Source organism: Phyllobates terribilis, unplaced genomic scaffold (assembly GCF_046119375.1).
Source record: "Phyllobates terribilis strain yellow unplaced genomic scaffold, ASM4611937v1 Scaffold_4__5_contigs__length_816908805, whole genome shotgun sequence".
NCBI lineage: Eukaryota > Metazoa > Chordata > Amphibia > Anura > Dendrobatidae > Phyllobates > Phyllobates terribilis.
The window spans coordinates 28,144,716-28,164,070 of NW_027362764.1; the positions used below are offsets into that span (position 1 = coordinate 28,144,716).

General features: G+C 46.7%; 1 protein-coding gene and 1 long non-coding RNA gene across 2 annotated transcripts in view; one reads left to right on the forward strand and one right to left on the reverse strand.

The window, feature by feature from the left end:
* The window catches only part of LOC141264609 (voltage-gated inwardly rectifying potassium channel KCNH2-like), a 64,550-nt gene that overhangs the window by 18,050 nt on the left and 27,145 nt on the right, over positions 1–19,355 (reverse strand). The window lies entirely within an intron of this gene.
* LOC141264154 (uncharacterized) lies at positions 7,414–9,989 on the forward strand. Its single transcript, XR_012319809.1, has 3 exons — positions 7,414–7,556; positions 9,220–9,371; positions 9,466–9,989. It is a non-coding gene; the product is annotated as an uncharacterized lncRNA (long non-coding RNA).

The window sequence follows — 19,355 nt, forward strand, 5'->3', positions numbered from 1 at the left end:
CACACAGAATAGGATTAGATACACAGCTCAGCAGACAGTATCACACAGGAGAGGATTAGATACACGGCTCAGCAGACAGTATCACACAGGATAGGATGAGATACACAGCTCAGCAGACAGTATCACACAGGATAGGATTAGATACACAGCTCAGCAGACAGTATCACACAGGAGAGGATTAGATACACGGCTCAGCAGACAGTATCACACAGGGCAGGATTAGAGATACAGCTCAGCAGACAGTATCACACAGGAGAGGATTAGATACACAGCTCAGCAGACAGTATCACACATGATAGGATTAGATACACAGCTCATCAGACAGTATCACACAGGAGAGGATTAGATACACAGCTCAACAGACAGTATCACACAGGAGAGGATTAGATACACAGCTGAGAAGATAGTATCACACAGGAGAGGATCAGATACACAGCTCATCAGACAGTATCACACAGGAGAGAATTAGATACACAGCTCAACAGACAGTATCACACAGGAGAGGATTAGATACACAGCTCAGCAGACAGTATCACACAGGGCAGGATTAGAGATACAGCTCAGCAGACAGTATCACACATGATAGGATTAGATACATGGCTCAGCAGACAGTATCGCACAGGATAGGATTAGATACACGGCTCAGCAGACCGTATCACACAGGATAGGATTAGATACACAGCTCAGCAGACAGTATCGCACAGGATAGGATTAGATACACGGCTCAGCAGACAGTATCACACAGAATAGGATTAGATACACGGCTCAGCAGACAGTATCACACAGGAGAGGATTAGATACACGGCTCAGCAGACAGTATCGCACAGGATAGGATTAGATACACAGCTCAGCAGACAGTATCGCACAGGATAGGATTAGATACACGGCTCAGCAGACAGTATCACACAGGATAGGATTAGATACACAGCTCAGCAGACAGTATCGCACAGGATAGGATTAGATACACAGCTCAGCAGAGAGTATCACACATGACAAGCTTAGATATGCAGCCCAGCAACCAGTATCACACAGGATAGGATTAGATACACTACGCTCTCCTGTGCGGTCACTAGTCTGATGCTAATTAGGGCTGTAATTAGTTAATAATCAGCTCCGCCTCCTGCGTCTTATCATCTCCCCGCCTCCGGTATCAGTGACTCCGGGAGCGCGGACGCTTCCAATAAACCAGGGGTCGCTCATTTCTGACATGTTTGGGATTCTCGATCGTTAATGCATCGAGTTAATTAACTGAAGACAAACATCACTTAACCTCTGCCCGCGGCACAGCGCAGAGCCAGCGAAAACTAAGCCGTGACCGCCCGCGGTGAACGCAGGGTTAAAGACGTGACCGCCCGGGGATGAGGACATCGTCCAGGGTCCCCTATGATTATCCCCTTTTCTGAAAAATCTGCTATATCTGTTGTAGGAAAAGCTGAATGACAATCGGTACGAAACCTTCCTGACCTCATACTTCTCACAGCAGAGGGCTCGTAACAATTGTATCAGTCTAGATAATCCTACACGTCAGCAGCACTGATCTCCCTTCAAAGGGAATTTAACCGAAGTCTCCAGACTTCTGGGCATCGATACGAAATATGGAATATTGGAAATTACATAATTCTGATAATGATGGGACCCATATTTTTAGTAGCAGAGTCAGCCAAGGAACAAGATGCTTATTTTTTCATAGCCGTAAGCCCCTCCGGGGGACTGTGGCGCAAAAGTAACAAAATAGCAGATCACAACTATGCCATGTATGGTCTCTAAATGAAGGTAAAATCATAATAGAAAATATGGTATCACTTTTGGGCTTCTGGGATCAACCAGCAATAAGATATCCAAAAAAACAGGTATCTTAAATCAAATGTGCAGGCTGGAGACCAGCCCTGTGATGTCAGCATGGGGGGTGTGTGGTGCCTAAGATCTTCCCTTAGACTAAAAAAGCCAACTGAAAATTGATCCATATTCTTTGCCAGGGGGATATAGATACTATAAGCAACGGATCGCGTTTGATAACCCTCAAATCAAATCGGGGAGCCCCTCCTCGACTTATGCTGATTTGTCCCTGCAAACTGTATAGAGTAAGTTTCTTCTTTAATCCTTATTATTTTGTGCAACTGCCTATGTATTGTATTGTCCCCTTTTGTAAAATCTTGTATATTTTTCATAACACTGCCTCCCGTTTGGATTAAATATAAAATGTAATAGTTCTGTTTCTTTTGCTCTGTAATCGTTCCCTTTCCCAAAGCCATACACTACCAGAACGCAGGCCTGTGTTATATTTCAAATATGGATGGTGGTGGCAGAGAATAATAATATTTGGGTTATCGTGAAGCTGACAGTGACCGTACGGGGCGTATACACATATTCCATGCTTTGGAATCCGGAGGTGTGACGCCATATGCTCACTGGTCGCTTGCCGATACCGCCGTAGTGAGTAGTGGGGACCGTGTGCTCGGGGATCCCTGATGAAATCTTGACAGAGTGACGGCAACGGTGAGATATTGTGTGATCTCCCCGGTGTCACCCCTGTCGCTGTGAATCCCTGACACAATGTATCAGTGAAGGTACATATATCAGTCTGGGGTGAAGGCTGATGGGTTGTTACAATGTATCAGTGCAGGTAACATGTATCGGTCTGGGGTGCAGGCTGATGGGTTGTTACAATGTATCAGTGCAGGTACATGTATCAGTCTGGGGGTCCAGGCTGGTGGGTTGTTACAATGTATCAGTGAAGGTAACATGTATCAGTTTGGGGTCCAGGCTAGTGGGTTATTACAATGTATCAGTGCAGGTAACATGTATCAGTTTGGGGTCCAGGCTGGTGGGTTGTTACAATGTATCAGTACAGGTACATGTATCAGACTGGAGTCCAGGCTGATGGGTTGTTACAATGTATCAGTGCAGGTAACATGTATCAGTCTGGAGTCCAGGCTGATGGGTTGTTACAATGTATCAGTGCAGGTAACATGTATCAGTCTGGGGTCCAGGCTGGTGAGTTGTTATATGTTACCTGCACTGATACATTGTAACAACTCACCAGCCTGGACTCCAGACTGATACATGTTACCTGCACTGATACATTGTATCAGTCTGGGGTCCAGGCTGGTGAGTTGTTACATGTTACCAGCACTGATACATTGTAACAACCCATCAGCTCGGACCCCAGACTGATACATGCTACCTGCACTGATACATTGTATCAGTCTGGGGGTCCAGGCTGGTGGATTGTTACAATGTATCAGTGCAGGTAACATGTATCAGTCTGGGATCCAGGCTGGTGGATTGTTACAATGTATCAGTGCAGGTAACATGTATCAGGCTGGTGGATTGTTACAATGTATCAGTGCAGGTAACATGTATCAGTCTGGGATCCAGGCTGGTGGATTGTTACAATGTATCAGTGCAGGTAACATGTATCAGTCTGGGGTCCAGGCTGGTGGATTGTTACAATGTATCAGTGCAGGTAACATGTATCAGTCTGGGATCCAGGCTGGTGGATTGTTACAATGTATCAGTGCAGGTAACATGTATCAGTCTGCGGTCCAGGCTGATGGGTTGTTACAATGTATCAGTGCAGGTAACATGTATCAGTCTGGGGTCCAGGCTGATGGGTTGTTACAATGTACCAGTTGGAGACAGTGTTCATGATTGTCTGCACTGGATCCAACTGTTACAAACCCTCAGCTGTAGTAAGTAAAGGGTGGGTTCACACGTACAGGTTTTGGGATACAAGAGAATGGAGTTTTGATTGGGTTTTGGTTATGTAAATGATCTGGTAAGTGCCCTGAAGGCGGACCCGTCCCAGTCCCAGGAATTTCTCCAGCTCTCCTCAGTAAACCTAATGCCTCCTCCTTGGCCTTTAAGGGGTTGTCTAGTGAAGTTATCACTATGCACAGGATCGGTGGACCCCACTGATCGGCACAATTCGGCACTTTTTAGAATTGAGTTGCAGTGCACATGTAGAACCGCAGCGCCAATCATTCCGCTCCGGCTGCTGACCGCGGCGCTCGGCTTTTTCCAGCAGCCACTGAGGGAACGACTGCAGCGAAGGCTGAGCGCGTGCTGCGCTGTCGCACCTTCCCGCCACAACATGGACCCCCACCGATCAATTACGTGTTACCAAATAGCCAAAGCCCAACGTTCAAATGAAAATCTGCAGAGGAAATACACACCGTGTGCACACAGCCGAAGAGTGATCCAAAAGAACTCTGTGTGCACGTATCCTAGAAAAGCCTCCGCACTACATGACGATCGGTTCCTAGCTCATCCACCATCATCTGCAGCCTAAACACGCATTCACCAGACCCTGTCCATCATCCATGTGAGCGCTGGTCAGTCATTTCCTGCGACAACCAGATCAAGAAGTAGGGAGCAGGGCCTCAGAAACCAAGAAAAAGGATAAGACCCCTAAAAAATAACTTTTATTAATAGTTTAAAATCATTGTTCAACGTATAAACGAAAAAAAAAAAACCTTCATGGTTTTGAGATCTGATCATCATTACTCTCATTGTGCCAGACAGTTATGCAGCAGACCTATCAAGTCCCCAGCCGTCCCTTTTTCTCACCCTACCTGGCAGCGGAGGTTGGCACCATAATGTTTTGCGAAGTGGCGCACCCGCTGAACGTCGGTGTCCCTGATCGCCCTAGTACAAACCCTGACCACGTTCTATGGACACAGACAGAAAAAGAATGAAAATAGTACATGCATATATATATATATATATTATAATATCTCAACCAAAGATTCAGGTGACACAAATCATTGTATATGGAATAACTACCGTCTAAAAATGTATTTTCAACACGCTTTTTATCTGAAAGATTAATTACCCCCCCCCCCCAGGGGGTAAAAAAACAAAGGTAACTATTCCAGCAGGTTATCTATCATATATGGAGCTGACACCTTGCATATAATTTCGCACCCATATATTCCAGGTGAAAACACACGTTTATAACAATTACTAGTCCTAGATGCTTTTAAACTATTAATAAAAGTTATTTTTTAGGTGTCTATCTTTTATCTTGGTTTCAAAGTCAGTAATTTCCTGCATTGGTCACCGGACGCTGCCTCTATCAGCAGCCAGCTCCGATCTCTGCCCCAGACGCTGCTGTCAGTCTCTAACACTGGATTTTATATGATCTCAATCCCTATCGCCCCCTACAGTGTGATCACGGGGTGCCAGTGGGTTAGTATGGTAGGTGAGGCCCTACTGAATATCCCCCCTGCTTTGCACTCCATGAAGCCTAGCTCTGTACAGCAGACAAGAAGGGGGTTAATTTTACTGAGCGATCTGTACAGCACATGAGGAGTTAACTTTCCTGAACGCTATGTGCAGCAGACAAGAAGGGGTTAATTTTACTGAGCGCTTTGTATAGCACATGAAAAGGGGTTAACCTTCCTCAGCACTTTATACATCAGACAAGAAGGGGTTAACCTTCCTGAGTGCTCTGTGCAGCAGATGAGAAGGGGTTAACCTTCCTCAGCACTTTATACATCAGACAAGAAGGGGTTAACCTTTCTGAGCGCTCTGTGCAGCAGATGAGAAGGGGTTAACCTTCCCGAGAGCGCTCTGTGCAGGAGATGAGAGGAGGTTAATTATCCCGAGCACTCTGCGCAGCAGATGAGAAGGGGTTAACCTTCCTGAGCGCTCTGCGCAGCAGATGAGAAGAGGTTAACCTTCCTGAGCGCGCTGCGCAGCAGATGATGAGGGGTTAACCTTCCTGAGCGCTCTGTACAGCAGATGAGAAGGGGTTAATCTTTCTGAGCGCTCTGTACAGCAGATGAGAAGGGGTTAATCTTTCTGAGCGCTCTGTACAGCAGATGAGAAGGGGTTAACCTTCCTGAGCGCTCTGTACAGCAGATGAGAAGGGGTTAACCTTCCTGAGCGCTCTGTGCAGGAGATGAGAAGGGGTTAACCTTCCTGAGCGCTCTGCGCAGCAGATGAGAAGGGGTTAATCTTCCTGAGCGCTCTGTACAGCAGATGAGAAGGGGTTAACCTTCCCGAGCGCTCTGTGCAGGAGATGAGAAGGGGTTAACCTTCCTGAGCGCTCTGTGCAGGAGATGAGAAGGGGTTAACCTTCCTGAGCGCTCTGCGCAGCAGATGAGAAGGGGTTAATCTTCCTGAGCGCTCTGTACAGCAGATGAGAAGGGGTTAACCTTCCCGAGCGCTCTGTGCAGGAGATGAGAAGGGGTTAACCTTCCTGAGCGCTCTGTGCAGGAGATGAGAAGGGGTTAACCTTCCTGAGCGCTCTGCGCAGCAGATGAGAAGGGGTTAATCTTCCTGAGCGCTCTGTACAGCAGATGAGAAGGGGTTAACCTTCCCGAGCGCTCTGTGCAGGAGATGAGAAGGGGTTAACCTTCCTGAGCGCTCTGTGCAGGAGATGAGAAGGGGTTAACCTTCCTGAGCGCTCTGCGCAGCAGATGAGAAGGGGTTAATCTTCCTGAGCGCTCTGTACAGCAGATGAGAAGGGGTTAACCTTCCTGAGCGCTCTGTACAGCAGACAAGAAGGGGTTAACCTTCCTGAGCGCTCTGTACAGCAGATGAGAAGAGGTTAACCTTCCTGAGCGCTCTGTACAGCAGATGAGAAGGGGTTAACCTTCCTGAGCGCTCTGTACAGCAGACAAGAAGGGGTTAACCTTCCTGAGCGCTCTGTACAGCAGATGAGAAGGGGTTAACCTTCCTGAGCGCTCTGTACAGCAGATGAGAAGGGGTTAACCTTCCTGAGCGCTCTGTACAGCAGACAAGAAGGGGTTAACCTTCCTGAGCGCTCTGTACAGCAGATGAGAAGAGGTTAACCTTCCTGAGCGCTCTGTACAGCAGATGAGAAGGGGTTAACCTTCCTGAGCGCTCTGTACAGCAGACAAGAAGGGGTTAACCTTCCTGAGCGCTCTGTACAGCAGATGAGAAGGGGTTAACCTTCCTGGGCGCTCTGCGCAGCAGCCATGTGAGCACCTCTGTCCAGGCTGGGAATGAAGCAGCTCTCCCTCCCCTCCACCAGCAGGAAGTCTCAGCACTGCCATCAGCTTCATTACATCTGACCATCGTCACCAATGTCTGCGGCAGCTGAAATTTTGAATAAACACATTTTTTTTCTTAAAGAAACCATTGTGGGCAGCTGTTACATAATCAGTAGTGAGAAGTCATTAATGAAATAATCCGGTGCGGCCGCCCATCTGATCAACATCTTTCATCCCTAATATCCGGCAAGATTTCCTGATTGCTCCGGTTCAGACAGCCGGCCAGAATAAAAGCCCTAAAGTGAGAGATAACGGCTCTCGGCGTTTAGTGAGATCGTCCCGGCTAAGCCAAGAAATGAAACCTAAGAGGGTTTGGAATGAGATTAAAGATTAGTTCTCTCTGAGAAGTTTGGATCCTCAGGATGAATAAAAGGCAGAAGCCTCAGAGAAGGCGGAGGAGGAGGAGGGGGGGATTTCCATTACTGTCGTCTCTGCTACAGCTGTATCATCTATTAAGGAAGGAAGAATCTGGCATGGCCACCGCTATACATCTGGAATGGGCTCACACGGCAAGGTGGATTTGTTAGGCCGCAGGTGAGGATGATACAACAGAACTGGGCGAGCCGAGCAACATGTGGAACAGTGAGGACCAGTACAGCCGGATATGCAGGAAGCCATGAGGATCTGGAGAGCTGGAAGCGCAAGATTCAGCAGAGACGAGTGTGCAGACCACAATTAGGATTAGGGATGATTAGGTAGTCAGGTACTGTGATTCAACAGATCTGAGTGTGCGGACAGCACCCGGAATCAGCAGAGGACTGTAGGCAATGCAGGCAGATACCATAATGCTGTAGAGTTGGATAAGTAGGGACAGGTATCCTGATTCAACAGATCTGAGTGTGTGGACAGCACCCTGATCCAGCAGAGGAGAGTAGGCAATGCAGGCAGATACCATAATGCTGTAGAGTTGGATAAGTACGGACAGGTATCATGATTTAACAGATCTGAGTGTGCGGACAGCACCCGGAATCAGCAGAGGAGAGTAGGCAATGCAGGCAGATACCATAATGCTGTAGAGTTGGATAAGTAGGGACAGGTATCATGATTCAACAGATCTGAGTGTGCGGACAGCACCCGGAATCAGCAGAAGACAGTAGGCAATGCAGCCAGATACCATAATGCTGTAGAGTTGGATAAGTAGGGACAGGTATCATGATTCAACAGATCTGAGTGTGTGGACAGCACCCGAAATCAGCAGAGGAGAGTAGGCAATGCAGGCAGATACCATAATGCTGTAGAGTTGGATAAGTAGGGACAGGTATCATGATTCAACAGATCTGAGTGTGTGGACAGCACCCGAAATCAGCAGAGGAGAGTAGGCAATGCAGGCAGATACCATAATGCTGTAGAGTTGTATAAGTAGGGACAGGTATCATGATTCAACAGATCTGAGTGTGCGGACAGCACCCGGAATCAGCAGAGGACAGTAGGCAAAGAAGACACACATACTATAATGCTGTAGAGTTGGATAAGTAGGGACAGGTATCATGATTCAACAGATCTGAGTGTGTGGACAGCACCCAAAATCAGCAGAGGACAGTAGGCAATGCAGGCAGATACCATAATGCTGTAGAGGTGGATAAGTAGGGACAGGTATCATGAATCAACAGATCTGAGTGTGTGGACAGCACCCGGAATCAGCAGAGGCCAGTAGGCAATGCAGGCATAAGTAGGGACAGGTATCATGATTCAACAGATCTGAGTGTGTGGACAGCACCCGGAATCAGCAGAGGACAGTAGGCAAAGAAGACACACATACTATAATGCTGTAGAGTTGGATAAGTAGGGACAGGTATCATGATTCAACAGATCTGAGTGTGCGGACAGCACCCGGAATCAGCAGAGGAGAGTAGGCAATGCAGGCAGATACCATAATGCTGTTGAGTTGGATAAGTAGGGACAGGTATCCTGGTTCAACAGATCTGAGTGTGTGGACAGCACCCTGATCCAGCAGAGGAGAGTAGGCAATGCAGGCAGATACCTTAATACAGCAGAGTTGGATGTGTGTACAGCACTCAGGAACAGAAGAGGTGATTGAGGCACCATGCTGTAGCAGAAATTGAAGTGCGAATAGCATCCAGGAACAGCAGAGCTGAGTAGATAATCAGTCACCTGATTGTAGCAGAGATGAGGGGGAAGAGTGGCTAGTGTCCTGGATAGCATGCAGTAACATAGTGCACTCTACCTGAATTCACAGGAACCGTGCAGACTCCAAGTTGGTCTTAAAAGGCCCTGGATGATGGCATTACAGGTGCCCGCCAAGTTACCATAATATCCCGATGTGAACTAGCACAATGAGCTGGCTGCCGTTTAAGGAGGAAGCAAAGCCCGGCTCTGGAGCCAGCACAGGTGAGTAACGGCTTGTACAAAAAGGAAAATTAACTTCAGCAGAAAATTTCACAAATTAAGAAGTGAACAATACGACACTTCTATTCTTTTCTAGATTATTGGAAGCCGTGTTCCCTATCAAAACCACCACTCCGCTTCTCAACAGAGAATTATCTACCATTAGACACAGCTTAGATATTTTAGTAGCAATGTAATGACCAGTTCTCTACAGGAAGTGGGAGCGGGACTTTGTCTCTCTACAGGAAGTGGGGGCGGGTCTTTGTCTCTACAGGAAGTGGAGCCAAGTCTTTGTCTCTCTACAGGAAGTGGGGGCAGGTCTTTATCTCTGTACAGTAAGTGGGGGCAGATCTTTGTCTCTGTACAGTAAGTGAGGGCAGGTCTTTGTCTCTACAGGAAGTGGAGCCAAGTCTTTGTCTCTCTACAGTAAGTGGTGGCAGGTCTTTGTCTCTCTACAGGAAGTGAGGGCAGGTCTTTGTCTCTCTACAGGAAGTGAGGGCAGGTCTTTGTCTCTCTACAGGAAGTGAGGGCAGGTCTTTGTCTCTCTACAGGAAGTGGGGTCGGGTCTTTATCTCTCTATAGTAAGTGGGGGCGGGTCTTTGTCTCTACAGGAAGTGGGGACAGGTCTTTGTCTCTACAGGAAGTGGGGGCGGATCTTTGTCTCTACAGGAAGTGGAGCCAAGTCTTTGTCTCTCTACAGGAAGTGAGGGCGGGTCTTTGTCTCTCTACAGTAAGTGAGGGCAGGTCTTTGTCTCTACAGGAAGTGGGGGCAGGTCTTTGTCTCTCTACAGTAAGTGGGGGCGGGTCTTTGTCTCTACAGGAAGTGGGGACAGGTCTTTGTCTCTACAGGAAGTGGGGGCGGGTCTTTGTCTCTCTACAGTAAATGGGGGCGGGTCTTTGTCTCTACAGTAGGTGGGGGCAGGTCTTTGTCTCTACAGGAAGTCATGCCGGGTCTTTGTCTCACTACAGGAAGTGAGGGCAGGTCTTTGTCTCTCTACAGGAAGTGGAGGTGGTTCTTTGTCTCTCTACAGGAAGTGGGGGTGGGTCTTTGTCTCTCTACAGTAAGTGGGGGCAGATCTTTGTCTCTCTACAGTAAGTGGGAGCTGGTCTTTGTCTCTCTGCAGTAAGTGGGGGCGGGTCTTTGTCTCTCTACAGTAAGTGGGGGCAGATCTTTGTCTCTCTACAGTAAGTGGGGGCAGATCTTTGTCTCTCTACAGTAAGTGGGGGCTGGTCTTTGTCTCTCTACAGTAAGTGGGGGCAGGTCTTTATCTCTGTACAGTAAGTGGGGCAGATCTTTGTCTCTCTACAGTAAGTGGGGGCAGGTCTTTGTCTCTCTACAGGAAGTGGAGGTGGTTCTTTGTCTCTCTACAGTAAGTGGGGGCTGGTCTTTGTCTCTCTACAGTAAGTGGGGGCGGGTCTTTGTATCTCTACAGGAATTGGGGACGGGTCTTTGTATCTCTACAGAAATTGGGGACGGGTCTTTGTCTCTCTACAGTAAGTGGGGGCGGGTCTTTGTGTCTAGAAGTGGGGGCGGGTCTTTGTCTCTCTACAGGAAGTGGGGGCGGGTCTTTGTCTCTCTACAGGAAGTGGGGGCGGGTCTTTGTCTCTCTACAAGAAGTAATGGTGGGTCTTTGTCTCTCTACAAGAAGTGGGGGCGGGTCTTTGTCTCTCTACAGAAAGTGTGGGCGGGTCTTTGTCTCTCTACAGGAAGTGGTTCTTTGTCTCTCTACAGTAAGTGGGGGCGGGTCTTTGTCTCTCTACAGGAAGTGGGGGCGGGTCTTTGTCTCTCTACAGGAAGTGGGGGCGGGTCTTTGTCACTCTACAGGAAGTGGGGGCGGGTCTTTGTCTCTCTACAGGAAGTGGGGGCGGGTCTTTGTCTCTCTACAGGAAGTAATGGTGGGTCTTTGTCTCTCTACAAGAAGTGGGGGCGGGTCTTTGTCTCTCTACAGAAAGTGTGGGCGGGTCTTTGTCTCTCTACAGGAAGTGGTTCTTTGTCTCTCTACAGTAAGTGGGGGCGGGTCTTTGTCTCTCTACAGAAAGTGGGGGCGGGTCTTTGTCTCTCTACAAGAAGTAATGGTGGGTCTTTGTCTCTCTACAGTAAGCGGGGGAGGGTCTTTGTCTCTCTACAGTAAGTGGAGGCGGGTCTTTGTCTCTACAGGAAGTGGGGGCGGGTCTTTGTCTCTACAGGAAGTGGGGGCGGGTCTTTGTCTCTCTACAGGAAGTGAGGGCGTGTCTTTGTCTCTCTACAGGAAGTGGGTGCGGGTCTTTGTCGCTCTACAGGAAGTGGGTGCGGGTCTTTGTCGCTCTACAGGAAGTGGGGGCGGGTCTTTGTCGCTCTACAGGAATAGGGGGCGGGTCTTTGTCGCTCTACAGGAATAGGGGGCGGGTCTTTGTCGCTCTACTGGAAGTGGGGGCGGGTCTTTGTCTCTACAGGAAGTGGGGGCGGGTCTTTGTCTCTCTACAGGAAGTGGGGGCGGGTCTTTGTCTCTATGCTCCTTCTCGCCTGTCTGATAAATAGACATAACAGACGCCAGCTTTCAGGTCAAGTAGGCAAGTTACTGTATAATGACAGGGGCAGTGCATGCAGGGAAGTGAGAAAAAAGTTCCAGCACCTGTAGAAATGGCAGAATACTGATGAAGAAGACATGTGACAGCTCCTGAACATATTAGACTGGTTTCTGCACTTAAAGACGATTTTTTACATATTTTCTGATTAGCCGAGAGTAATAAAGGCGGCTCATACAGCACTATTAAAGGCGGCCACAACCGCACATTTCCACAAAACCGGCCAACAATCTAATGTGAGCATCGGTCTCCAGATTCCCCCATCCGCTGGCAGATGTCAGAGGAGAACAAAATTGGACACGATGGATTTCAACAAGCCTGATCCTTCTTTACTGCGTAAGGTAAGCCATCGCCAGAGGTGTTACCCCCTCTCCGGATTAAGGACACATGCACGCTCATCCAAGCAGAGAATACATCTGAATGGTGGATTAAGACGGAAAAGGGAAAGAGTCGAAAACTATCCAAACCCATTGCTTTTGGGCAGAGTCACTATGGAGAGCTGACTGCATGGATTCTGAGAGTCGCAGCAATCTTACATAGCAATGCTGCGCTCATGCTGGCTGCTGTAACTTTCTGTTATTACACTTTCACATTATTAAAGCGCTTTTTGCATCCTTTCTTAGTTATTTTATTCACCTTTTTATATATTTTTATGACTCATTAGGTTTTTCGTGTGAGAAGAATGTAGTATAGAAAAATCAAGTGGAAAATCTGTTCCTCTTCTCACCACAATTATCTTCTTTTCGGACTTTTGATAGATACAATCCGAAGTAACGGACAAGAGGCCGTGACTTCTCTAATTTCAGCGTTAGGGTTGCGCCTCCATTATTAGATATAAATTCATATCATTAGTAGATTGCAGCAATTTTCTATGAAAAAGCAAATAAGCAGCTGCCAGACCCCTCCGATTCCACCTATTTTCATGAGAAAGTGACTGATTTATTTATTTTTCACAATAGATTTCTCAGTACATGGAAAATCTGCGGTGAATCTGCAGCAATATTCTCAGCCCTTCATCTGCCCAAACAATTAACGAACCTACCATCATTAGTGTATACGTCCAACAGTAGCCACAAAAGCACCATATACGGAGCCCAGTTTAGCAGCTTAGCCATATAGTATAGGCAATATATATATATATATATATATATATATACACACAGTACAGACCAAAAGTTTGGACACACCTTCTCATTTAAAGAAATTTCTGTATTTTCATGACTTTGAAAATTGTACATTGTACATAAAATTGGGCAAACTTTGAAAGTGTCCCCAAGTGCAGTTGCAAAAACCATCAAGCGCTACAAAGAAACTGGCTCACATGAGGACCGCCGCAGGAAAGGAAGACCAAGAGTCACCTCTGCTTCTGAGGATAAGTTTATCCAAGTCACCAGCCTCAGCTACATTACTAATTATTGCTGTATGATGGCCTCCATGCTACTGCTTTCTAGTAAGTGTTTTATCTCACTCCAGAGCTGGATCCACAGCTGCACTGCTTAGTGCTGCAGAATAATGACCTCCATTCTCAAGAAGCTTTCTAGTGAGTGTTTTATCTCAACCCAGAGCCGGATTCACAGCTGCACTGCTCGGTGCTGCAGTATAATGTCCTCCATGATGCTGCTGGTTCTGATCATGTGCTACATTGGGAAAGTAGAGCAGGAATCTGTCACTTGTGCTGTGTATGGGAGACACGATTGCTAGTAGCTAGTCTCCAACCAACAGTTTCTGAAAATTAAAGAGTCTGCAAAGAGGAAAACTGATGAAAATGCAGGACTTTATTTATATAATGGCCAGAAAAAGTGTTATTCCTTATATTCACACATAGGCCATTTTATTCTGAAACAATAAGGTGGAGTTCTCTTTTAAAGCTAAAGAAGCCATAAAGAATGAATTTGTAAGATTTCACTTCCCCCGGGGACCTGCTGATTCCACCGAGCGCAGACCTCACTTAAGAGCTCAATTATAGACACTTTATTTTTGCATAATTACATCAAATACGATAAAAATCCGATAAAATGTGGCATTCCTATCCCAGATAGAGACAAAAGCACTGGAAATTGACAGCGTCAACCCCCATGAGGAGCCAGAAGCAATTATACACATTAGAGGTAATGGACCGCGCCGCACCCTTCAGAATCCGCTGGACAAATAGGCGCCAGAAACATGGCGGCGGGACTTAATAATGAATTCTATGACGAATCACAATGGGAAATGTGTGTAATGCTGCTGCCATTAAAGGGTCACCCCAACCTTAGGACAGAGCATGAGCGCAAAAGTTACCCAGGAAAAGGATAATGAGATCTTGAGATGTCTGGTGATACATGGAGATCTGCCTCCTTCTCGAATCAGGGAATATTGAAGTACCGTAGGACCCTATGGATATCTATGGGTGCCCAATATGTACAACCGATGGTCTACACAGAGGAGGGGGGGGGCCATAGCAAAAATAACAACATGGCACCAGGTATGCCACCTTCAACAAAAGAGCCTTGTCCTTGTACCTGCTTCCTAACCTCTTAAATGAATGGGCCAATGCTTCACCCACCAGTTATGAAAGCAAAATGAAAATCACCATTCTTTACATTGCAGGCTGCATATAAAGGCAAAATAAAAAGTTTATACAATAAGAAAGTGACTTTTTAGGTGGCTCTTTCCCTTCAAAAGCCACACACACGTAGTCTGACTGGTTCTTATAGCCAAATTACAGGTAAGATCTGCTCCATTATGGTGCAATTATGATCTGCGACTCCAACTCAGCTGTATTGTCTGCAGGGATCTACGAGAGTAGGAAATTCCTCTAGTATCTCTAAGTCCCATGGCGGACGTCCTTTGTCAGGTGCAACCCAATTTCCCGTAAGCAGAGAAACTTTTCCGCCACTCTCTACACCGCCAGTCTAGGACTTCACAGCCTTAGATACTGCAGCATCTTTTTTTCTGCAATTTTTCCACTCTTATAACTTTTTATATATATATATATATATATATATATATATATAAACTTTTTCTTCATAAAAATTGTACATTCTTATTTTTTGCTTCGCCATCTTCTGAGACACGCATTGGTACTATTGTCTTTTTTTTATAACTTTTTTATTCTCCGGCTGATGTGGTCGTCTGATTCGTTTTCATTTCTTTATACCTATATAGTATATTTTGACATAATAAAGCAGAAAATGTTTTTATTTTCTTTTTCAATTTTTATTTTTTTTCAGTATTGCATTGTATCCTTGCCTGATGTTTTTACATTGCCCGGCAGTATATTAGGTCAGACTTTCAGACCAATGTGAGCCTCCTGGGGGCTAACACCGGCAATTTGCCTGTGGGTGCTAGAAAGCCATCAGCAACCATGTCGCTTGACTGACAGGTCGTTTTGCTTTGGAACGTGGCCACTGACCTGTCAATCATTCAGGGGAGGGAATACAGCGTGAGACTGAGAAGCTGAACGTGCATCATCAACTCGCCAATACACTTCCGGGAACAACTGCATAAGCGATTTCGAGTATGTGCACATTTTCTACATTCAGTATAGGGCTGCAAAGGGATGTCCTCAGGGGATCCAGAGGGGTTATGGGTCTGACGCGACCTCTCTACCGGGGTGTCGGGATATATTCCACATCAGGGTCGGACTGACCATCGGGCTGGAGGAAAATGGGCAGGTTCGCAGTGGGCAGTATTGATCCCCACACTTTCAAGAGTCTCTGCATCCTCAGGACACAGTTACTGATAACTGTAGAGGAGCAGAGAGTCATTGGCTCCCAGCTCCACCACTTACTCAGGCAGGGAGCTGGCCTGCAAGAGGCTGGCACAAGGCAGGGAACGTCGGGCGGAGGGGTGATATTAGGCATTGCGCTGACTGCCCCGACCCGGAGACTACCACTGCTCGGCGAGAAAGCGCGGTAAGGTGAGTACGAGTTTATTTTTATAAACAAGGGTACTGTGCAGTGTATACAAACATACTGAGGATTACTTCCAGTATACAGGACAGGAGGAGTGGTACTGTGCAGTGTATATATACAGGAGAGGAGGAGTGGTACTGTGCAGTGTATATATACAGGACAGGAGGAGTGGTACTGTGCAGTGTATATATACAGGACAGGAGGTGCGGTACTGTGCAGTGTATATATACAGGACAGGAGGAGTGGTGCTGTGCAGTGTATATATACAGGACAGGAGGAGTGGTACTGTGCAGTGTATATATACAGGACAGGAGGAGTGGTACTGTGCAGTGTATATATACAGGACAGGAGGAGTGGTACTGTGCAGTGTATATATACAGGAGAGGAGGAGTGGTACTGTGCAGTGTACATATACAGGACAGGAGGAGTGGTACTGTGCAGTGTACATATACAGGACAGGAGGAGTGGTACTGTGCAGTGTACATATACAGGACAGGAGGAGTGGTACTGTGCAGTGTACATATACAGGACAGGAGGAGTGGTACTGTGCAGTGTACATATACAGGACAGGAGGAGTGGTACTGTGCAGTGTACATATACAGGACAGGAGGAGTGGTACTGTGCAGTGTACATATACAGGAGAGGAGGAGTGGTACTGGGCAGTGTACATATACAGGAGAGGAGGAGTGGTACTGGGCAGTGTATATATACAGGAGAGGAGGAGTGGTACTGTGCAGTGTATATATACAGGACAGGAGGAGTGGTACTGTGCAGTGTATATATACAGGACAGGAGAAGTGGTACTGTGCAGTGTATATATACAGGACAGGAGGAGTGGTACTGTGCAGTGTATATATACAGGACAGGAGGAGTGGTACTGTGCAGTGTATATATACAGGAGAGGAGAAGTGGTACTGTGCAGTGTATATATACAGGACAGGAGGAGTGGTACTGTGCAGTGTATATATACAGGAGAGGAGGAGTGGTACTGGGCAGTGTATATATACAGGAGAGGAGGAGTGGTACTGAGCAGTGTATATATACAGGACAGGAGAAGTGGTACTGTGCAGTGTATATATACAGGACAGGAGAAGTGGTACTGTGCAGTGTATATATACAGGACAGGAGGAGTGGTACTGTGCAGTGTATATATACAGGACAGGAGGAGTGGTACTGTGCAGTGTATATATACAGGAGAGGAGGAGTGGTACTGTGCAGTGTATATATACAGGAGAGGAGGAGTGGTACTGTGCAGTGTATATATACAGGAGAGGAGGAGTGGTACTGTGCAGTGTATATATACAGGAGAGGAGGAGTGGTACTGTGCAGTGTATATATACAGGAGAGGAGGAGTGGTACTGTGCAGTGTATATATACAGGAGAGGAGGAGTGGTACTGTGCAGTGTATATATACAGGACAGGAGGAGTGGTACTGTGCAGTGTATATATACAGGACAGGAGGAGTGGTACTGAGCAGTGTATATATACAGGACAGGAGAAGTGGTACTGTGCAGTGTATATATACAGGACAGGAGGAGTGGTACTGTGCAGTGTATATATACAGGACAGGAGGAGTGGTACTGTGCAGTGTATATATACAGGAGAGGAGGAGTGGTACAGTGCAGTGTATATATACAGGAGAGGAGGAGTGGTACAGTGCAGTGTATATATACAGGAGAAGAGGAGTGGTACTGTGCAGTGTATATATACAGGAGAAGAGGAGTGGTACTGTGCAGTGTATATACACAGGAGAAGAGGAGTGGTAAAGTGCAGTGTATATATACAGGAGAGGAGGAGTGGTACTGTGCAGTGTATATATACAGGAGGAGTGGTACTGTGCAGTATATATATACAGGAGGAGTGGTACTGTGCAGCGTATATATACAGGAGGAGTGGTACCGTGCAGCGTATATATACAGGAGGAGTGGTACTGTGCAGTGTATATACAGGAGGAGTGGTACTGTGCAGTGTATATACAGGAGGAGTGGTACTGTGCAGTGTATATACAGGAGGAGTGGTACTGTGCAGTGTATATACAGGAGGAGTGGTACTGTGCAGCGTATATATACAGGAGGAGTGGTACTGTGCAGTGTATATACAGGAGGAGTGGTACTGTGCAGTGTATATACAGGAGGAGTGGTACTGTGCAGTGTATACATACAGGACAGGAGGAGTGGTACTGTGCAGTGTATATATACAGGACAGGAGGAGTGGTACTGTGCAGTGTATATATACAGGAGTGGTACTGTGCAGTGTATATACAGGAGGAGTGGTACTGTGCAGTGTATATACAGGAGGAGTGGTACTGTGCAGCGTATATATACAGGAGGAGTGGTACTGTGCAGCGTATATATACAGGAGGAGTGGTACTGTGCAGTGTATATACAGGAGGAGTGGTACTGTGCAGTGTATATATACAGGAGGAGTGGTACTGTGCAGTGTATATACAGGAGGAGTGGTACTGTGCAGCGTATATATACAGAAGTGGTACTGTGCAGTGTATATACAGGAGGAGTGGTACTGTGCAGTGTATATACAGGAGGAGTGGTACTGTGCAGCGTATATATACAGGAGGAGTGGTACTGTGCAGCGTATATATACAGGAGGAGTGGTACTGTGCAGTGTATATACAGGAGGAGTGGTACTGTGCAGTGTATATATACAGGAGGAGTGGTACTGTGCAGTGTATATACAGGAGGAGTGGTACTGTGCAGCGTATATATACAGGAGAAGTGGTACTGTGCAGTGTATATACAGGAGGAGTGGTACTGTGCAGTGTATATATACAGGAGGAGTGGTACTGTGCAGTGTATATACAGGAGGAGTGGTACTGTGCAGTGTATACATACAGGAGGAGTGGTACTGTGCAGTGTATATACAGGAGGAGTGGTACTGTGCAGCGTATATATACAGGAGAAGTGGTACTGTGCAGTGTATATACAGGAGGAGTGGTACTGTGCAGTGTATATATACAGGAGGAGTGGTACTGTGCAGTGTATATACAGGAGGAGTGGTACTGTGCAGTGTATACATACAGGAGGAGTGGTACTGTGCAGTGTATATACAGGAGGAGTGGTACTGTGCAGTGTATATACAGGAGGAGTGGTACTGTGCAGTGTATATACAGGAGGAGTGGTACTGTGGAGAAGACTAACGGCACCTGACAATACTCAGTTTCACATGACGCTTCATTATCTCCCTTGACACGCTGTTATCCGTTTGTCACATGACACGTCTGACGCAGCGTTATCTCATGTGACTCGCTCATATCTTGACAAGTACCAGTAAATCTCATCTATTTCCAGTCACCCCCAAGTCAAGAGCGTTTCCCCCTACAATCTCCAGAAAATAGAAGTCCTGTCTAGGTCACATTGTCCCTTTTGCTTCTTCCTGGTCATATCTGATTCTGGGAAAGCTGGGTGACAAGCAGTACAAGCAGTACAAGCCATCTTTCCCCAGTCTCCTAAAGACACATCCACTCATACCGTTATATACATACAGTGCCTTGAAAAAGTCTTCATACCTT